Genomic DNA, 18497 nt, shown 5'->3' on the forward strand with positions numbered 1-18497 from the left:
ACTTCGAAATACAACGGCAACAAGTTCTTGACTTGGTAATCAGTTTGCGGCTGCGCTACTGTGAACAGTCTTCATTAGGCACTCATCTGGATGGGACATCTTTTTAATGAAAAGAAGATGCGGGTTTAAAGTCCTTTCGAGGACAAAGGCAGAAGGAAACAGGTAGCACCATTTTCGAGGAAGCCATCCTGGCGTACGTCCTGAACGACTTAGGGCTGCGACATGGAACCCAAATGCGGATGCTCGGTCTGTAGTTTGAACCATAGTCATTCTGTCGCAAGTGAGTATTATTCATTGTGTAACGTCACTTGTGTCCTAAAGGGAGTGCAAAATAAAATTTGCCAGGACTATAGGCTACACTGTCTCACAAAAAAGTGAATCGCCCAAATGGGGAAGAGGAACGAGATGAAGCGTCATGACTTGAGAGGCTGTGTGTGGTCTTATTTCAGCGATTAAAAAGCCGATACATATTTAGAAAGAATTGTATCAGTTTGACGTTGCATCCCCTTTCGCCTGAATGCAGGCATTGATGCCGTAGGGAACGGTCTCATAAAGTCGTTGTGACCTCTTCTGTATCTAAATGGATACTCTTCAAATTACACTTACGTGCCTGGCAAAGGGTTCATCGAACCACCTTCACAATATTTCTCTATTATTCCACTCGCTGGCGGAAAAAACGAACACCTATATCTTTACGTGCGAACTCTCATTCCCCTTATTTTATTATGATCAATGTTTCTTCCTATGCAGGTCAGCGGCAACAATATTTTCGCATTCTCGGAGAAAGTTGGTGATTGAAATTTCGGGAGAAGATTCCACCCCAAATCCCATATCATGTCACCAGCACTGTCTTCCCTATTACAATTAAATCAGTACCATGCCATCTTCATATCATTAAGGCTAACCGGCTGATGACCTCTTTCAGTGCGAATGCACACGAATTGCTGAACTCTTACGGGACTCAGTATATTCTCTGCCGCGAGTAATGGGTATAATGGCACGGGCACTGAGAATGTAGTGTGTGGACTGTAAGTTGAGAATGTGGGTCTCACGGGGAGCGTGCCAGAGATAAATCCCTGTGTCCTCGGTGGCTTAGATGGACAGAGCGTCTGCCATGTAAGCAGGAGATCCCGGGTTCGAGTCCCGGTCGGGGCACAAATTTTCAACCGTCCCTGTTGGTGTATATCAACGCCTGTGAGCAGCTAATGGTATTGATTTAATTCTAATTTCATTCTAGAGAGCTGCACTGTCACCAATGGCATCTGTTCTGTCGGACAAGTCCGAAAGAACAAATGCCATTTTCAAACTCTTCCCTATTGGCGCGCAGTGTGGCAACGCGGTTTGAGGCGCCGTGTCACGGGTTGAGCGGCCCCACCCGCCGGAGGTTCGAGTCCTCCATCGGCCATGGATGTGTGTATTGTTCTTAGCATAAGTTAGTTTAAGTAGTGTGTAAGTCTAGGGATCGATGACCTCTGCGGTTTGGTCCCTTAGGAATTCACACACATTTGAACATTCTTCCCTATTTCGCGACAGTACAAAACGCGCTGCTCTTCTTTGAACTTTCTCGATGTACTCCGTTAATCCTATCTGGTGAGGTTCCCAGACTGCGCAGCAGCACTCCAGAAACAGGACGGGGGAGCGTAGTGTACGCAGTCTCTTTAGCCGATCTGTTGCATCTACCGTTCTGCCAATAAGACACAGTCTTTGGTTCGCCTTCCCCACAACATCTACTATGTGTTCCCTCCAATTTAAGTTATTCGTAATTGTAATTCCTAGGTATAGTTGAATTTACGGCCTTTAGATTTCATTGATTTATAATGTAACTGAAGTTTAATGGATTCCTTTTAAATTATTAATTACAGTATCCAGCATGACTACGTTTTACGTTTTAACTTACAATAGTAAAGTATAAAATTAATTCATAGCAAAAATGTTATCTGACGAGTGCGTAATAAGAGTTTGATTCTATACGTCTCGCGCAAGAGCGCCGCCCTCTGTGAGGCAGACCGCGAAGCCCTCGCGGTCCGTAGTCTAGCCACACGACGAGGCCCATACGACGGGCTTAAAGTGAATTTGCTACAGCTTCTGACAAAACCTTATGGTTATGCTTCAAGTTTTATAAAGTTGACTTAGGACATGGCTTGTTTTAGGCAAACATTTAAATATCTTACGTAAATACTACACATTGCATCCTGTAGGATGACCATATCTAATATAATTTACTAGCACATTATAATATTAACTTTTTGCAGGTTCTGAAGAAGACGTTAGTAATAACGTTGAAACCTAGGTAAACGATAAAGTTAACCTGCAATTGCAGGCTGTATATTCTTATATAAACAATATCAGTTGTCCTGCATAAAAATGTTAAAAATTATGAAAATCAACTAATAATGCATACGTGTACGAGGTTGTATTCACGAACGACCATGTCTTTGGAGGGCTTCATTTTTTTTTCGTTTTGGCCAGGCAGTATATTTACAACAGGACTGACGCGGGACTGACTTTTGTCTTTACTGGTAAATCTGTAACACTGTCGTGTCTGAACACGTTTCTCCAAAACTACTAGACGAATTTCGATGGGGTTTTCGCGTAGGTGACCTGAGCACAGTAAGGGTACCATAGACTTTAGGATTTATGTCATCAGAATCGGTCCACGGAAAGAAACTGATGTCTTAATCTAAAGTTGAATCCAAACTAATATTATAAATACGAAAGTAGCTCTGTTACTTTTTCACGATTAACCCACCGAAGTGATTTCTAGAAAATTTGGTATGGAGGTAGCCTTAAACCTGAAGAAGAATACAAGCTACTGTAGAAAGAGTGTAGTACAAGATTTCTGTTGATGTGATGGATTATACGCGAATTAGTGAAAAATTTTTACTATTTGAAAAAGCTATTTACTCTTTGACTTTTTTGATATTTATCATCTTCGCACAGTCTAACGTAGACAGTCGCGAAACTCGCTGGAGTTAAAATTGTTACCACCTGACAGCTGGTTCGACGCTAGAGCACCAAGCGGCAAGAAAGCAGCCGTAAGTAAAACTGAACTTTGTTTTTAATTACTTTTCTCTTAATTAGTGAAATAGTTATTAATGATCAAGAGACGTCAATGACGATGAAATACATGTAAAAACAGAAGGATCTCCCTGAGACAGCGTCATAAGTCGGAACTTTATGATGAAGAAATATTTTCGAATGTGTGTATAAATCCAGCTTCGTCCGCTGAAAACAAGAGAATATAGACACTTATTTCATGCATGAGAACATTTTTTTTGTCTATTCTTATTGTCACAGGCACTGTCCTTGAAACGTAACAACTTTGTAGGGAACCTAATGTTTCCCACAGTATTACACTTCAATCGACTTTCTAATACATAAATATTTTTGTAAATGTAATTACTTTCGCTTCATAAGCGAATGTGTTGAGGATTCTTGCCGTTTATTGCTCAGACGCAGCAATTATGGAACTGGTTTCCTCGGTGCTGGGAAACAGTTTTACGCTTTTTTTCTTTTATTATCCCGCCTATGCGGTTTTTCCTTCAGCTACAGTTGTGGTAGCTTATATGCTACGTAAAATCATGTAGGTGCTGCATTTCATACACGTTTCCTTTTTTCCACATTCACGAAATTTGACTGGAAGTGTAGCGAAGAAAACTTCACGTTTTTGAGTAGATATACGACGCCTTTCTGCAACAGGTAGGTGTTCTGCCGTTCACTACCAATTTTTTGTTCTTAAGGAATACATCCTCCAGTAAATATCTGTAGGTTAGGAAAAAAGTGTAAATAAACTGTTGTGCAATGTAGCGGTTCACCCCTCCTAGATGTAGTGCGTAAGCCTAAGGACCGTGTTTACATTTGTTTACGCTTCATGAACATTGTTTTTGTACTTACATTTTACAATAACTGTATTAAAAACTTCCGTTGAAAAATTCTACAGCACTTTGCGCTCTCTCTCTCTCTCTCTCTCTCTCTCTCTCTCTCTCTCTCACACGCACGCACGCACGCACGCACGCACACGTACACGAATTTGTTCCGCAGACCGCATTGAAAGAAGTCGCAGGCCTGATCGTATCCGCGGGCCACAAAAGGACAATTGAAACGTGTATTTTCAGCTTTTTTGAAGCTACTTTAAGTAGTAGAGAGGATATTTGGACGTGTTACTAAGTGGTACGTTCATTACGCGTGTTGCGTGATTAACAGCACAAATATCAGCATTTTAATGTTTTGTTCTCATGGTTGTCAGTCTTCTGGCAGATTTTGTAAGAATGAGAAACTAAACTGCGTGTGTGACTGAGGGGCTGGAGTGTTTATAAATGACAAAAACCAACTATGTAAACATCTGCATTTATTATTTTCACTACACTCGCGATGTAAAAATGAATGTACTCTCGAGAATGAATGTTATGAAGAGTAATTTGTTGGCTTGGCTTGGCGTGGCGTGTATAGAAAGGGGCGAGCGCCATTCATATCGACGCGTTACATTGTAAACGGTAAGGTCATGGACGCTATAGTCCTGACATCATGCGCCAACAGCGCCGCTGTGGCGTGACGTGGCGGCCTGCAGCCTTAAGGAAGTATGTGACATAGGCCTGCGGGTCACCAGAGGTTGCCCATGCATGGTTTAGACGAACAGCTCGTTAAAATTTTTGTAACCGACCGTTTTAAGTACGTGACGGAGGTTGACCGCGTGTTCGATCTCTACTCTATTATTAATAACGTTGAAGCTTACAGGCCCTCAGAAACTGCCTTCTGTGTTACCACTGGCACGCAACATTTTCGGATTAAGAATGCTCTAACTGCACTGCGGAAGAGAAATCTATGCCATTGGTCAAACCCTCGTAAGCAGATTTTATAAACTGCTTCGTCCCCTCGATTCCCACACGGTCAGGTATACTTTTCTTTGTCCCTGTGTTGGTAAAGAATATCCCGGACATCCTAAACAAGTTTTTCAACCGGTCGCAAGTGATGGGTGGATTGCACGGTTCACAATTACCTTGACCGGGGGCCAGAACTGTGAAAATCGAGAAAATCAACAGACATGTCTGTGACCCAAGACAAATGATGGTCTCTAACAAGACTGGTGGTTTCAGCACTTTGGAGCTGCAGGCACAATCTTTAGTCGATCACTCCAACTTTTGAACAGAAATTTTACCATCTCTCAGTGATATTGGTCGGCTAATACGGTCTCCCCGATTTCGTACAATATGTCTTGTTAGTTTCCCCATGTGCTCATTCCACGACTGTTTCCTGAATCAATGAAACAACGCTCCAGTCACTGTTGGTAACTTTACTGCGTCTACTACCGGTCTCGGCTTCTATTTTAGGCCATTTCCAAGTACCTATGAAAAATGATGCTATACAGAAACGACGTTCGAATGATAAAAAGCACAAGGTAAATGGATTTAAAATGTTATGCGCCCAACCATATTGTGAGGCAATTGGATGTGTCGAGGTTATCAACATATGCATATATTTATAATCATGACACACCCACGTTTCTCACGATATCATTCGGCACGTACTATTTTAAATGCATCTGGCTTATACTTTATCATTTGAAAGTTATTTCTCTATAGCATCATTTTTCAGAAGCACTTGAAAATGACCTAATGTAAAGCTTCAAGGTTATTTAAGAACAGCAACTGAAGCGGTTTTCCATTCATTAAAACAAGGTTTTTTTTCTTGCCTAAGCATGTCTAAAATTGAGGATCACGCATGTCGATCAGGTAATGAAAACGGTTAACCGAAGCAATGAAATAAAGTAAAGAACGTTGGGGCTTAACGTCTCTTCGACGTCTAGGTCATCAGAGACGGACCACAGCCTCATAACGGACAAGAGAACGGAAGGAAATCGGCAATATCCTTATCCTGGGAACCATCCGGACATTAACTTTCAGCAATACAGCAAAACTGCGAGAAGGCTAAACCTGGAAAGCTGGACGAGGAATTTAAGGCCGGTTTCCCAAGTGCAGCTAAGAAAAAGAAGTTGTTACAACTTCGAGCTTGCGGCCTATAAAACTACAAAGAACTCTGAACTGTTTTGGGTGGGGCCCCGCGAGTAAATTTCTGCAAAACGGAAGAGATGCAGTGGCTACGCATACAATGAAAGCTATTTAGTCTTTAAACCGTTTAAAGGCGTTGGCGCTGTATCGCAGATCCAAAAGCTAATCATGGTAAGTTTTTTCAGTTAACTGAAATGATGCTCTGGCCACAAAATTTCACGCTGGGTTCCAGGAACATAGAAACATATTCCTTTATCACACTAGAATAACTTGCAGTAGCCTTGCATAAGCAAAATACGGATCGTGAGTCCGTGACACTGAAAGCTGTAATAGTTCTAGTGAGTGGACGGGCTAACACATTGCCTTTATTAGATTTCAACAGCCAACAAACGCATTTCTTTGAAATAGTTTTAAAGCCCCACTAACAACTTCTTTATTACAATTTTCGAATCCTATAATCCCCTTACAACGATTTCTCACACAAGTATCCTAAGAAGGAACTTTAAAGCACTTAACTGCAATTGATAACTAAGATATAATTTTAGGACTGTTACCCACGCTAGCAACACAACGTAAACAATTGTCTGTGGGGCATAAGTAAAAACTTAATGCAATTTTTATGTAAAAACTTATGAAATTGAATCGTGGGAAAATTATGGTGCAACCACGAAGCTGATAACGTATGTCGATGTGTGCTTGCATTTGTAAGAGAGCAGCCAGAATAGAAGTCGGAAATGGAATAAGTTTCTAAATAAATTTAAAGATTATTTTGCATTTCGGTCTATTTTATTAAATATTATATTACAAATTAGCATTGGAATGACGTAAATGATTTTCTGATTAGTGATTGGCTCAGGCAAGTTTTGGCGCGAGAATGATCTAGAAGGATCATTATGATTGGTCATTCAAACCAATAGCCAATCAGAATTAAGCTGTTCCCGCGTGCAGAAAGCTAGATAGGCATAGAGTGGGCTGGCCTCGGGAGAGTCGCTCGCCAATCTTCGTACGCGTAACATCATGCTAAATGTCGCCCAGAAAATAACGTGTAAAATGAAGAACTGTTGAGATCATTGCTGTTAGGAAGTGTCGTGACTTAGGTAGTTTAAGTTATGGACATTTTGAGGACAATTTGATTGATTAATTGATGTGTTCGTGTGACATTTCGGTCCTAGTGAAATTACGCGTTGCATATTCCGTAATCTTTATGAAATACTTGAGCGAGCACTTCAGACATTGAAGATCACTGATTCGACCGAATGTACAACTCGCTACAGTAGTGGGTCAGTAACTGTCAGATCGAACATTAATCGGCTCGGATAGATATTCTGGCTGCTTTTTTTCATGTGAGAACATTTTGTACAGACTGTGAGTTGGGAATAGTAGATAAGTTAAAATAGTAAATTCAGACTTGATAGCAAATTTATGTGCTTCCTTGAGAATAAAAACCAGTTTACTAAAATTTCCGAAGACTTATTGCAGATAAACTGCGTTTACCCAGCAGCCGAAGTTTCTTAAAATGAACTTACAGGAACTGATTCGCAACTTGAGTTACACGGCCTCTGTGTGGTAGGTATTAGGTCGTGGTTTCATCAACGCTGCTTTACACGGCGTAGTGAGTATCTACAACTGCAGAGTGAAGGGACGTCGTGAGAAAGCCGTACTGAGTTGGGGTGGGTTGTTTTGGGGGAAGAAACCAAACAGCGAGGTCATCGGTCTCATCGGATTAGGGAAGGACTGGGAAGGAAATCGGCCGTTCCCTTTCAAAGGAACTATCCCGGCATTTGCCTGGAGCGATTTAGGGAAACCACGGAAAACATATATCAAGATTGCTGGACGTGCAATTGAACGGTCGTCCTCCGGAACGCGAGTCCAGTGTGCTAACCACTGCGCCACCTCGCTCGGTGCCGTACTGAGGTAGGTGACAATAAATAGTGTGTACGATCGAGTAACGACAGACCCCCGTCCCGCCGCAAACGCTGTTAAGTAAAACAACTTCGTAAATTTTTTTATTTCATTATCTAAAAATACATGAGAGTTTTCTGCACTAGTAAAACATCGGTTATTAAATCACACCGCGCAGGATTGCCAGTTGGATTTGAACAACTTTCTGTCGAATAGTCTCTTTCAGGGCTTCAGTTGCACGAGGAGAGTTATCTTGGTAATATTTGCTTTATACTATAAAGATGAAGAATGAAGAATTTTTTTTAAACTTTGCTTTTCAGTTAACCCCATAAGAAAAAGTCGCATGTTGTGAGATCCGGTGAACGAGAGGGCCATGCAATATCCCCATTTTGGGAGATCACATGATTTGGAAACAAACGATTGTACACTTCATAGTGTACAAGTTGTGGAGTAAAACAGTTTTCCAACATGTCTGCGTATCTCTGCGAAGTCACTGTTATAGCATTTCCAAGCTCATCTTCAAAAACGTATGGCCCTATGATCCCTAATGAAGACATGGCGCACCACATAGTAACTTTTGCGGAGTGCAATGGTTGCTGGTGCAGTTCTTTAGGATCAACGTCACTCCAAAATCGAAAGTTCGCTTGTTCACAAAACCGGAGAGATGGAAGTGAGGTTCATCACTCACGCACAAAAGGTTTACAATGTCCTCCTCTTGATTAAATTCTAAGTAGAACCGGCTTCGGTTCACATAATCTGTTCCCTTAAGGCCCTGAACTATTTGAATTTTGTAGGGCTGAAAGTGCAAATCTTAGTGTAAAATTCTTCTTACCGTTCTGTTTCAAATCCCAAGTGTAGCGCTGTGCCGGCGAGCTGAGCGACGAGGCCTTCTCTCATGGCAACTACTACACGTCCGATGTTTTCAGACGTGCGCACCGTTTTTGGTCTCCCAGTTTTCTTCTTCATCACTGACGCCTTCTTCTCAAAGTTCTCAATCCACTTTTTAATCGCACAGGCAGATGGAACCGGCCGATTCCGATTAATGTTGAAGTGGTTGCGGAATGCACGATACGCTAGCTCGTATGAACTGAGGTTCAGCGCTCCATTATGACTAAATGCTATTTCGCGCCAAACCTAACTGTCGCTATCCCCTCCACTCCTCTCCGATGCAGCTTGATTCGCGCGCTTTTCAAAATCGGTCGATATTATGCCTCGCCCTGTACATGTAGGCGTAGTATCGCGTACACAAGGTATAAAAGGGCTGTGCATTGGCAGGCTGTCATTTGTAGTCAGGTGATTCATGTGAAAAGGTGTCCGACGTGATTATGTCGCATGACGGGAATTAATACTTTGATCGCGAATGGAAGTCGGAGCTAGACTCATGGGGCATTGCATTTCGGAAATCGTTATGGAATTCAATATTCCGAGATTCACAGTGTTAAGAGTGTGGCGAGAATATCAAATTTCAGCTGTATTACCGCTCACAACGGATAACGCAGTGATCGACGGCGTTCCCTTAACGACCGAGAGCAGCGGCGATTGTGTAGAGTTGTTAATGCTAACAGACAAGCAACATCGCGTGAAATAACCGCAGAAATCGATGTGGGACGCAGGACGAACGTACCCGCTAAGACAGTGCGTCGAAATTTGGCGTTCATGAGCTATGGCAGCAGACGAACGACGTGAGCGACTTTGCTAACAACACATCGTCTGCAGCGCCTCTCCTGGGCTCGTCACCATATCAGTTGGACCACAGACGACTGAAAAGCCGTGGCCTGATCAGACGAGTCCCGATTTCAGTTGCTAAGAGCTGCTGGTAGGAGATGTTAAGTCCCATAGTGCTCAGAGCCAGAGCCAGCTGCTGGTAGGCTTCGAGTGTGGAGCAGGTCCCACGAAGCCATGGACCCAAGTTGTCAAGGTACTGTGCAACCTGGTGGTGGCCCTATAATGGTGTGAGCTGTATTTACATGGAACGGACTGCGTCCTCTGGCCTATCTAAACCGATCACTGAATGGAAATCGATATGTTCGGACACTTGCTGCCAATCATGGGGTTCATGCTGCCGAACAACGATGTCACATCACCAGGCCACAATTGTTCGCGACTGGTTTGAACGTCTGGACAATTCGGACTAATGATTTGGTCACCAAGGTTGCCCGTCATGAATTCAGTCGCACATTTATGGGAGTTTGGGCAACAGTAGAGGCAGCATAACTTAATATTTCTGCAGGGGTCTACAACGACTTGAGTCCATGTCACTTGGAGTTGCTGCACTACGCCGGGAGAAAAGTGATCTGACTCAATATTAGGTGTCTCATGACTTTTCTCACCTCAATGTAACTCCATTTAGTTTGGTTTCTTATTTCTATTTACGTTCGTACCGGTACTGCACTGAAAACATCAGCACAGCAGTGATGTTGTTGACAGTATGCACTTGCTGTCTCATCTGGAAACAAACTTGTTTCATTAACCACGGTAGTTGCTGTTGACAGCAGTATAGCCCATCTTATTCTGCGTCTTCAAGGTTACACTGAGTACTGTTCGGTGCTATTTTGGCTGTTTTTTCGGGCTGTGCTGTTTGTACATAACCGTTATGCAACACAGGCCATTACAACATACGTGTACTGATAAATTGGCCGATATGCACCACGACCCTACACTGACCTGTTCACGCAGTTAGGGCAATCACATCGCAGTACTTCTGCGTCTGTTTGACGATTATCGCTTGACTATATTTTTTGTTGTTCGTTTAGTGATTACATAATTGAGGCTTTTTCTCTGTTGTACAGCTCTTTTAACAGAAACAAAGGCAAGTTGCATAATAAATCGTAATCACATTGTTACGTTTAACGGGCAGCTGGAGATTTCCTTATACCAAATTACTTAGAAAATGTCCCCGAACAACGTCCAAAATTGGCCGGGCTCACACTGTATAACTATGAATAACCGGAAATTTACATCTACAGAAGGAGGGCACGTCAAAACAAACGTAACCAACTACATAATCGAATTCTTAAAAAGTAAGAAGGAAGGCACGGTTTAACCTTGCGATGAAGACGAGAAGAGTAAAGACGGAGGATTAGCCTGGACTAGGAAAGGATGCCGAAGGAAATCGAACGTGTCCTATAAGTTTCGACGTTACATATTCTTACAGATTTCACTTTTTTCGATTTTTTTCTTGTTACACTCTTACTGTGGTGAACGTTGTGATCCACACAATAAATATTTAGTCAGTTTCAGTGTGCCTTTCAGGAACATATTTTCCACTGTTTTCTCGTTTCTCTACTGCAGAAAATATCTCAACGTCTCTTGGGACTGCAGAGGATTTCTAGGTAAGAATTATCGATGTCTGAGTAGTTGTTCGACCTCCATCTGTGTGATTCGAATGGGTAGGATAGTGTTTAGTGCCATAATGTCATGCCTGCACGGAAGCGGGGGAGGCGCTCTGAACCGTCGCGAATGTATCGCCTTGTGGAAGTCGTGTAGACAAAGGTACTACATACATCTGTCTGTTTGGTTTTGCATCATCACCAGCAGATCAAAAGTAAACTGGAAGTTTTTTTCATCTCCGCTTATACTTTCAACTAGACTGTTTCTTAGACTCACAGTTCCCCCGACAATCTGTGAAAGTTTGTACGATCTTGAGTGATGTACGGCTCTGTTAGTCTTGGATGCTTTAATCTAGGAGCGTGTAGAGTCCTCGTGCGAGCGTACAGCCACCACCTGACGTGTTGAGACTGACGGGCCGGGACGTCCGGCAGACACTGTGGCTTCCGGCGAGAGCAGGGCGTGACGTCCGCAGCCTGAATACTGCGGACAGCGAGAGCGCTCGCGAGGATCCGCAAGAAAGAGGAGAGAGAGAGAGAGAGAGAGAGAGAGAGAGAGAGAGAGAGAGAAGACGGCAGCTGGCCGCTAACTGGGTCGGAACCGCTGCAGGTAGCCCAGACAGGCGCCGGCGCCGGAAGCTGCGGTGGGCAGCACGTGTGCAGCCTAGGCCGCCTGTCTGCCTTCCGCGCCGCACGGCAGAACGCGCACCCGTCTACCGTTAATTTATAGGTTGCTCGCGTTCTGCACCGCCTAGCAGCCAGTTCACAGGCGTCCTAGTTCTACATACGCCAAAGAAAGCTTGTGTTTAATTTTCTGTCGACAACAGCGTCACTGACGGATGATATCGGTTTCAGAGTGCAGCACGGCTACATCGCCCTTGCAGAATATGATCTAGAAGGTTCGTGAGACGAGCAAAGTTTTCGGTCATGGACACACATTAGACACTTGGAAGACTGTCAGGCAATAACAACATAGACAGCAATCACACATCAACATATTAAAATGAATAGTAAAAACTCTCTCATGGAAGCACGAGTAGCTGGGAGATGGGGTCACCACCTCAGTTTTGATATCAAATTGATATGAAAATTAATTAAATTGATCAATTAATAAACCCCCCCCACCTCCGACCACACCCGCCCCCACCCCCAGATGACATCACGTGTCTCTCTCAGCCTGCACGTTGGCCCCATCCCCCCCCCCCCCAACTTACCCTATTGGCGGGAATTTCGAATTTCGGCGAGAATTTCTTTGTCGCACACCCCCACCTCAGGAATTAGGGGAAATTAAAAATGGTGGTGCCCTTTCTGGGCTTCGAAACCTAGTTCTACTTGATGGGAACCTCAAATGCACGCCCCTAACAAAATTATACTACCAGAGGCGCTTGGAATTGATGGCAAATTAAAAATGGCGGTGCCCTTTCTGAGACTCGAATCCTTATTCTACTGGATGAAAAGGCCAAGTGCATGCCCCAACACATGGAAACTGTTCAAATGCGGTAGAGGAAGGTTAGGTTAGTGTACTTTATTTATTTTGGTCAGGGAACTGACGCAAAGATCGATCCTAATTACCTAATTAAACATTAAAACTGGGCCTAATTACACAACTATATGCACAGCGCTACACAAGGATGGTATAAAATCGCGCTCAAAAACTGACGTTACCATACAACTGACGTTACCATACAACTGATGTTATCCTACTGGGAAAAAATTTCGTAATACCATCGAAACTAGTGGCAGACACACTCAAACTTTACCCTTCACCTACAAGCTTGCGGGGAAAAAAAGGTTGGGTCAAATCGCTCTGAGCACTATGGGACTTAACTTCTGAGGTCATCAGTACCCTAGAACTTAGAACTACTTAAACCTAACTAACGTAAGGACATCACACACATCCATGCCCGAGGCAGGATTCGAACCTGCGACAGTAGCGGTCGCGCAGTTCCAGACTATAGCGCCTCGAACCGCTCGGCCACAACGGCCGGCAGGAAAATAGTCATAGTCCATTTTCTTTTAGTTTTATGAGCAAAATATGCATAGCTTTTACGTTAAAGTGCAGGATACAATTCGCATCTCATTATTTTGCAACATCCAGCGAAGTGCACCGCCGTAGGTCACCGATAATCACGTGTGTATTACAGACATTTCAGACACATGAAACAACATCAGGTAACACAATCTTTAACGCCATTAGCTCACATGTCGGGAAAAAAGTAAAATCATTTTACGTTCGACAACTTCCCGGCGGGGTCAGGGATTTTCTCTGCCTCGTGATGACTGGGTGTTGTGTGTTGTCCTTAGGTTAGTTAGGTTTAAGTAGTTCTAAGTTCTAGGGGCTGATGACCATAGCTGTTAAGTCCCAAAGTGCTCAGAGCCATTTTTGAACGTTCGACAACAAGAAGCTAACAGTATTACACAATAGGACGTAGTTGTTTTGTACACTATGACAGGTATCGTTTTACCATTGCGATGCTATATCACACAGGCGTTTACAAAACAAATCGTGAGTGTCTGTTCTTGTAATAGAACCTCCTATAAGCTTCTATCGTACGTCTCTTCCGTTACATAGAAACCAGTTACCATCTGCATGCCTACATTTGACATTTTTGATCCATAATCCACCTCTTCAGACATATCTGTAAAATTTCTGTCATACACCAAGTAAACTCATGCGTTCTATTTTTGTAAGCAATTTGATCATCACAACCTGTTTCACGTAATCTACCCACATGTCGGACAGAAACCACTATCATTTCTGGATTTCACAATGAGCTATAATTCAAGTGGTGTGTATTTTATAATTAGAGGTTATGAAGTACGAAATGAAACTATTTTTTAAACACGCAATCGTGATAATAATAATAATAATAATAATAATAATAATAATAATAATAATAATAATAATAATCCGCGTCACGTTCCATTTTTAACCAGACTTAAGTCTGAGAAAAAAAAGTCAAAAAGATAATAATAATAATAATAATAATAAACCAATTACTAAAGATAACAGAAGTATTCAGCAATGATATAAATATGGCTTTTGGACAGACAAATGTAAGAAAAACAGCATAGTCAAGGGAAAACACACTAAACAAGAAGATTACATATTGGATAACCACAGCAACTGCATAGAAGCGATGGAAAAAACAGATGCCTATAAATATCTAGGATAGAGACAAAAAATAGGAATAGATAAAACAAATATTAAAGAAGAACTAAAAGAAAAATATAGACAAAGACTAACAAAAATACTGAAAACAGAATTGACAGCAAGAAACAAGACAAAAGCTATAAATACTTACGCTATACCAATATTGACCTACTCATTTGGAGTAGTGAAATGGAGTAACACAGACCTAGAAGCACTCAATACACTTACACGATCACAATGTCACAAATATAGAATACATCACATACATTCAGCAACTGAAAGATTCACATTAAGCAGAAAGGAAGGAGGAAGGGGATTCATCGACATAAAAAACCTACATTATGGACAGGTAGACAATTTAAGAAAATTCTTTCTAGAACGAGCAGAAACTAGCAAAATACACAAAGCAATCACTCATATAAATACATCGGCTACACCACTGCAATTTCATAACCACTTCTACAACCCTTTAGATCACATAACATCAACAGATACGAAGAAAGTAAATTGGAAAAAGAAAACACTACATGGCAAGCACCCGTATCATCTAACACAGAGCACAACTTAATCATAGCTAACACTTGGTTTAAGAATCATGATAGAAGGTTGTATACATGGAAGAACCCTGGAGATACTAAAAGGTATCAGATAGATTATATAATGGTAAGACAGAGATTCAGGAACCAGGTTTTAAATTGTAAGACATTTCCAGGGGCAGATGTGGACTCTGACCACAATCTATTGGTTATGAGCTGTAGATTAAAACTGAAGAAACTGCGAAAAGGTGGGAATTTAAGGAGATGGGACCTGGATAAACTGAAAGAACCAGAGGTTGTACAGAGTTTCAGGGAGAGCATAAGGGAACAATTGACAGGAATGGGGGAAAGAAATACAGTAGAAGAGGAATGGGTAGCTTTGAGGGATGAAGTAGTGAAGGCAGCAGAGGATCAAGTAGGTAAAAAGACGAGGGCTAGTAGAAATCCTTGGGTAACAGAAGAAATATTGAATTTAATTGATGAAAGGAGAAAATATAAAAATGCAGTAAATGAAGCAGGCAAAAAGGAATACAAACGTCTCAAAAATGAGATCGACAGGAAGTGCCAAATGGCTAAGCAGGGATGGCTAGAGGACAAATGTAAGGATGTAGAGGCTTATCTCACTAGGGGTAAGATAGATACTGCCTACAGGAAAATTAAAGAGACCTTTGGAGATAAGAGAACCACTTGTATGAACATCAAGAGCTCAGATGGAAACCCAGTTCTAAGCAAAGAAGGGAAGGCAGAAAGGTGGAAGGAGTATATAGAGGGTCTATACAAGGGCGATGTACTTGAGGACAATATTATGGAAATGGAAGAGGATGTAGATGAAGATGAAATGGGAGATACGATACTGCGTGAAGAGTTTGACAGAGCACTGAAAGACCTGAGTCGAAACAAGGCCTCCGGAGTAGACAACATTCCACTGGAACTACTGACGGCCTTGGGAGAGCCAGTCCTGACAAAACTCTACCATCTGGTGAGCAAGATGTATGAAACAGGCGAAATACCCTCAGTCTTCAAGAAGAATAAAATAATTCCAAACCCAAAGAAAGCAGGTGTTGACAGATGTGAAAATTACCGAACAATCAGTTTAATAAGCCACAGCTGCAAAATACTAACACGAATTCTTTACAGACGAATGGAAAAACTAGTAGAAGCCGACCTCGGGGAAGATCAGTTTGGATTCCGTAGAAATAATGGAACACGTGAGGCAATACTGACCTTACGACTTATCTTAGAAGAAAGATTAAGGAAAGGCAAACCTACGTTTCTAGCATTTGTAGACTTAGAGAAAGCTTTTGACAATGTTGACTGGAATACTCTCTTTCAAATTCTAAAGGTGGCAGGGGTAAAATACAGGGAGCGAAAGGCTATTTACAATTTGTACAGAAACCAGATGGCAGTTATAAGAGTCAAGGGACATGAAAGGGAAGCAGCGGTGGGGAAGGGAGTAAGACAGGGTTGTAGCCTCTCCCCGATGTTATTCAATCTGTATATTGAGCAAGCAGTAAAGGAAACAAAAGGAAAATTCGGGGTAGGTATTAAAATCCATGGAGAAGAAATAAAAACTTTGAGGTTCGCCGATGACATTGTAATTCTGTCAGAGACAGCAAAGGACTTGGAAGAGCAGTTGAACGGAATGGATGGTATCTTGAAGGGAGGATATAAGATGAACGTCAACAAAAGCAAAACGAGGATAATGGAATGTAGTCGAATTAAGTCGGGTCATGCTGAGGGAATTAGATTAGGAAATGAGACACTTAAAGTAGTAAAGGAGTTTTGCTATTTGGGGAGCAAAATAACTGATGATGGTCGAAGTAGAGAGGATATAAAATGTAGACTGGCAATGGCAAGGAAAGCGTTTCTGAAGAAGAGAAATTTGTTAACATCGAGTATAGATTTAAGTGTCAGGAAGTCATTTCTGAAAGTATTTGTATGGAGTGTAGCGTGTAGGCATGTATGGAAGTGAAACATGGACGGTAAATAGTTTGGACAAGAAGAGAATAGAAGCTTTCGAAATGTAGTGCTACAGAAGAATGCTGAAGATTAGATGGGTAGATCACGTAACTAATGAGGAAGTATTGAATAGGATTGGGGAGAAGAGAAGTTTGTGGCACAACTTGACCAGAAGAAGGGATCGGCTGGTAGGACATGTTCTGAGGCATCAAGGGATCACCAATTTAGTATTGGAGGGCAGCGTGGAGGGTAAAAATCGTAGGGGGAGACCAAGAGATGAATACACTAAGCAGATTCAGAAGGATGTAGGTTGCAGTAGGTACTGGGAGATGAAGAAGCTTGCACAGGATAGAGTAGCATGGAGAGCTGCATCAAACCAGTCTCGGGACTGAAGACCACAACAACAACAACAAAAAACTATCAACTACAGGAGTCATACCACACAATATCCACCAGTACATCAATGCGATACAGCTACATCCAAACGTATATATAAAACTACAGAAATCCGTAATTATTGATACGTGTTCAATAATCCGAAAGTTTCTAAATACAATGTAACATATACCATTCAGTTAAAAGGAAGTCACGCTTGATGAAGGTCCGCGTCACTTTCCATTTTTAACCAGACATAACGTCTGAGAAAGAAAAGAAATAATAATAATAATAATAATAAAAACAGTCGTGAGTCCACGAGAATTGAGATAGCCGATTCCTATTAGTTTTATAAGCAAAATCGGTGTAGTTTTGAGGGAACTATCTGCTTCCAAACTATATGCAGTAATAGCCACTCCTTGTAATAGCCACTCCTTGTAATAGCCACTCCTTGTAATAGCCACTCCTTGTAATAGCCACTCCTTGTAATAGCCACTCCTTGTAATAGCCACTCCTTGTAATAGCCACTCCTTGTAATAGCCACTCCTTGTAATAGCCACTCCTTGTAATAGCCACTCCTTGTAATAGCCACTCCTTGTAATAGCCACTCCTTGTAATAGCCACTCCTTGTAATAGCCACTCCTTGTAATAGCCACTCCTTGTAATAGCCACTCCTTGTAATAGCCACTCCTTGTAATAGCCACTCCTTGTAATAGCCACTCCTTGTAATAGCCACTCCTTGTAATAGCCACTCCTTGTAATAGCCACTCCTTGTAATAGCCACTCCTTGTAATAGCCACTCCTTGTAATAGCCACTCCTTGTAATAGCCACTCCTTGTAAGACTTTACCGCGTCTCTCTCCCGATATATCGAAAAAAATTACCGTCTGCGTGTTGTCACTGAGCTAATTACATATACAGTACCGCTCCACTGAAGCTGGACGTCATTGCTCGAAGTCCTTTGCGCACATCTGCACAAAATTTTTTTGTCTGTAATAGAGGCAGACCATATCCAGCAGACTATTAATCATACGAGAGGATTCCTTCATAAGCAGTTAAATAATCGTTTTTTTCGGCTTTAACACATACAATCAGTATACACAACCATACAGTAAGCTACTCGTATGCAGCTCCCACAACACACAGGTAGTAGAAATACAACACAGAGGCGATGTTTCTCATTGACAAAAATGTGGAAGACATCGCAACATATGGAAACTGGAAGAGTTTGCGGTACTGTA

General features: G+C 42.0%; 1 protein-coding gene and 1 non-coding gene across 2 annotated transcripts in view; both read left to right on the forward strand.

The window, feature by feature from the left end:
- LOC126088402 (uncharacterized) overlaps positions 1-18497 on the forward strand; it is an 89453-nt gene that overhangs the window by 17371 nt on the left and 53585 nt on the right. The window lies entirely within an intron of this gene.
- Trnat-ugu (transfer RNA threonine (anticodon UGU)) lies at positions 1082-1155 on the forward strand. The gene has a single exon. It is a non-coding gene; the product is annotated as a tRNA-Thr (tRNA).

Source organism: Schistocerca cancellata, chromosome 6, assembly GCF_023864275.1.
Source record: "Schistocerca cancellata isolate TAMUIC-IGC-003103 chromosome 6, iqSchCanc2.1, whole genome shotgun sequence".
In the NCBI taxonomy this organism is placed as follows: Eukaryota; Metazoa; Arthropoda; class Insecta; order Orthoptera; family Acrididae; genus Schistocerca; species Schistocerca cancellata.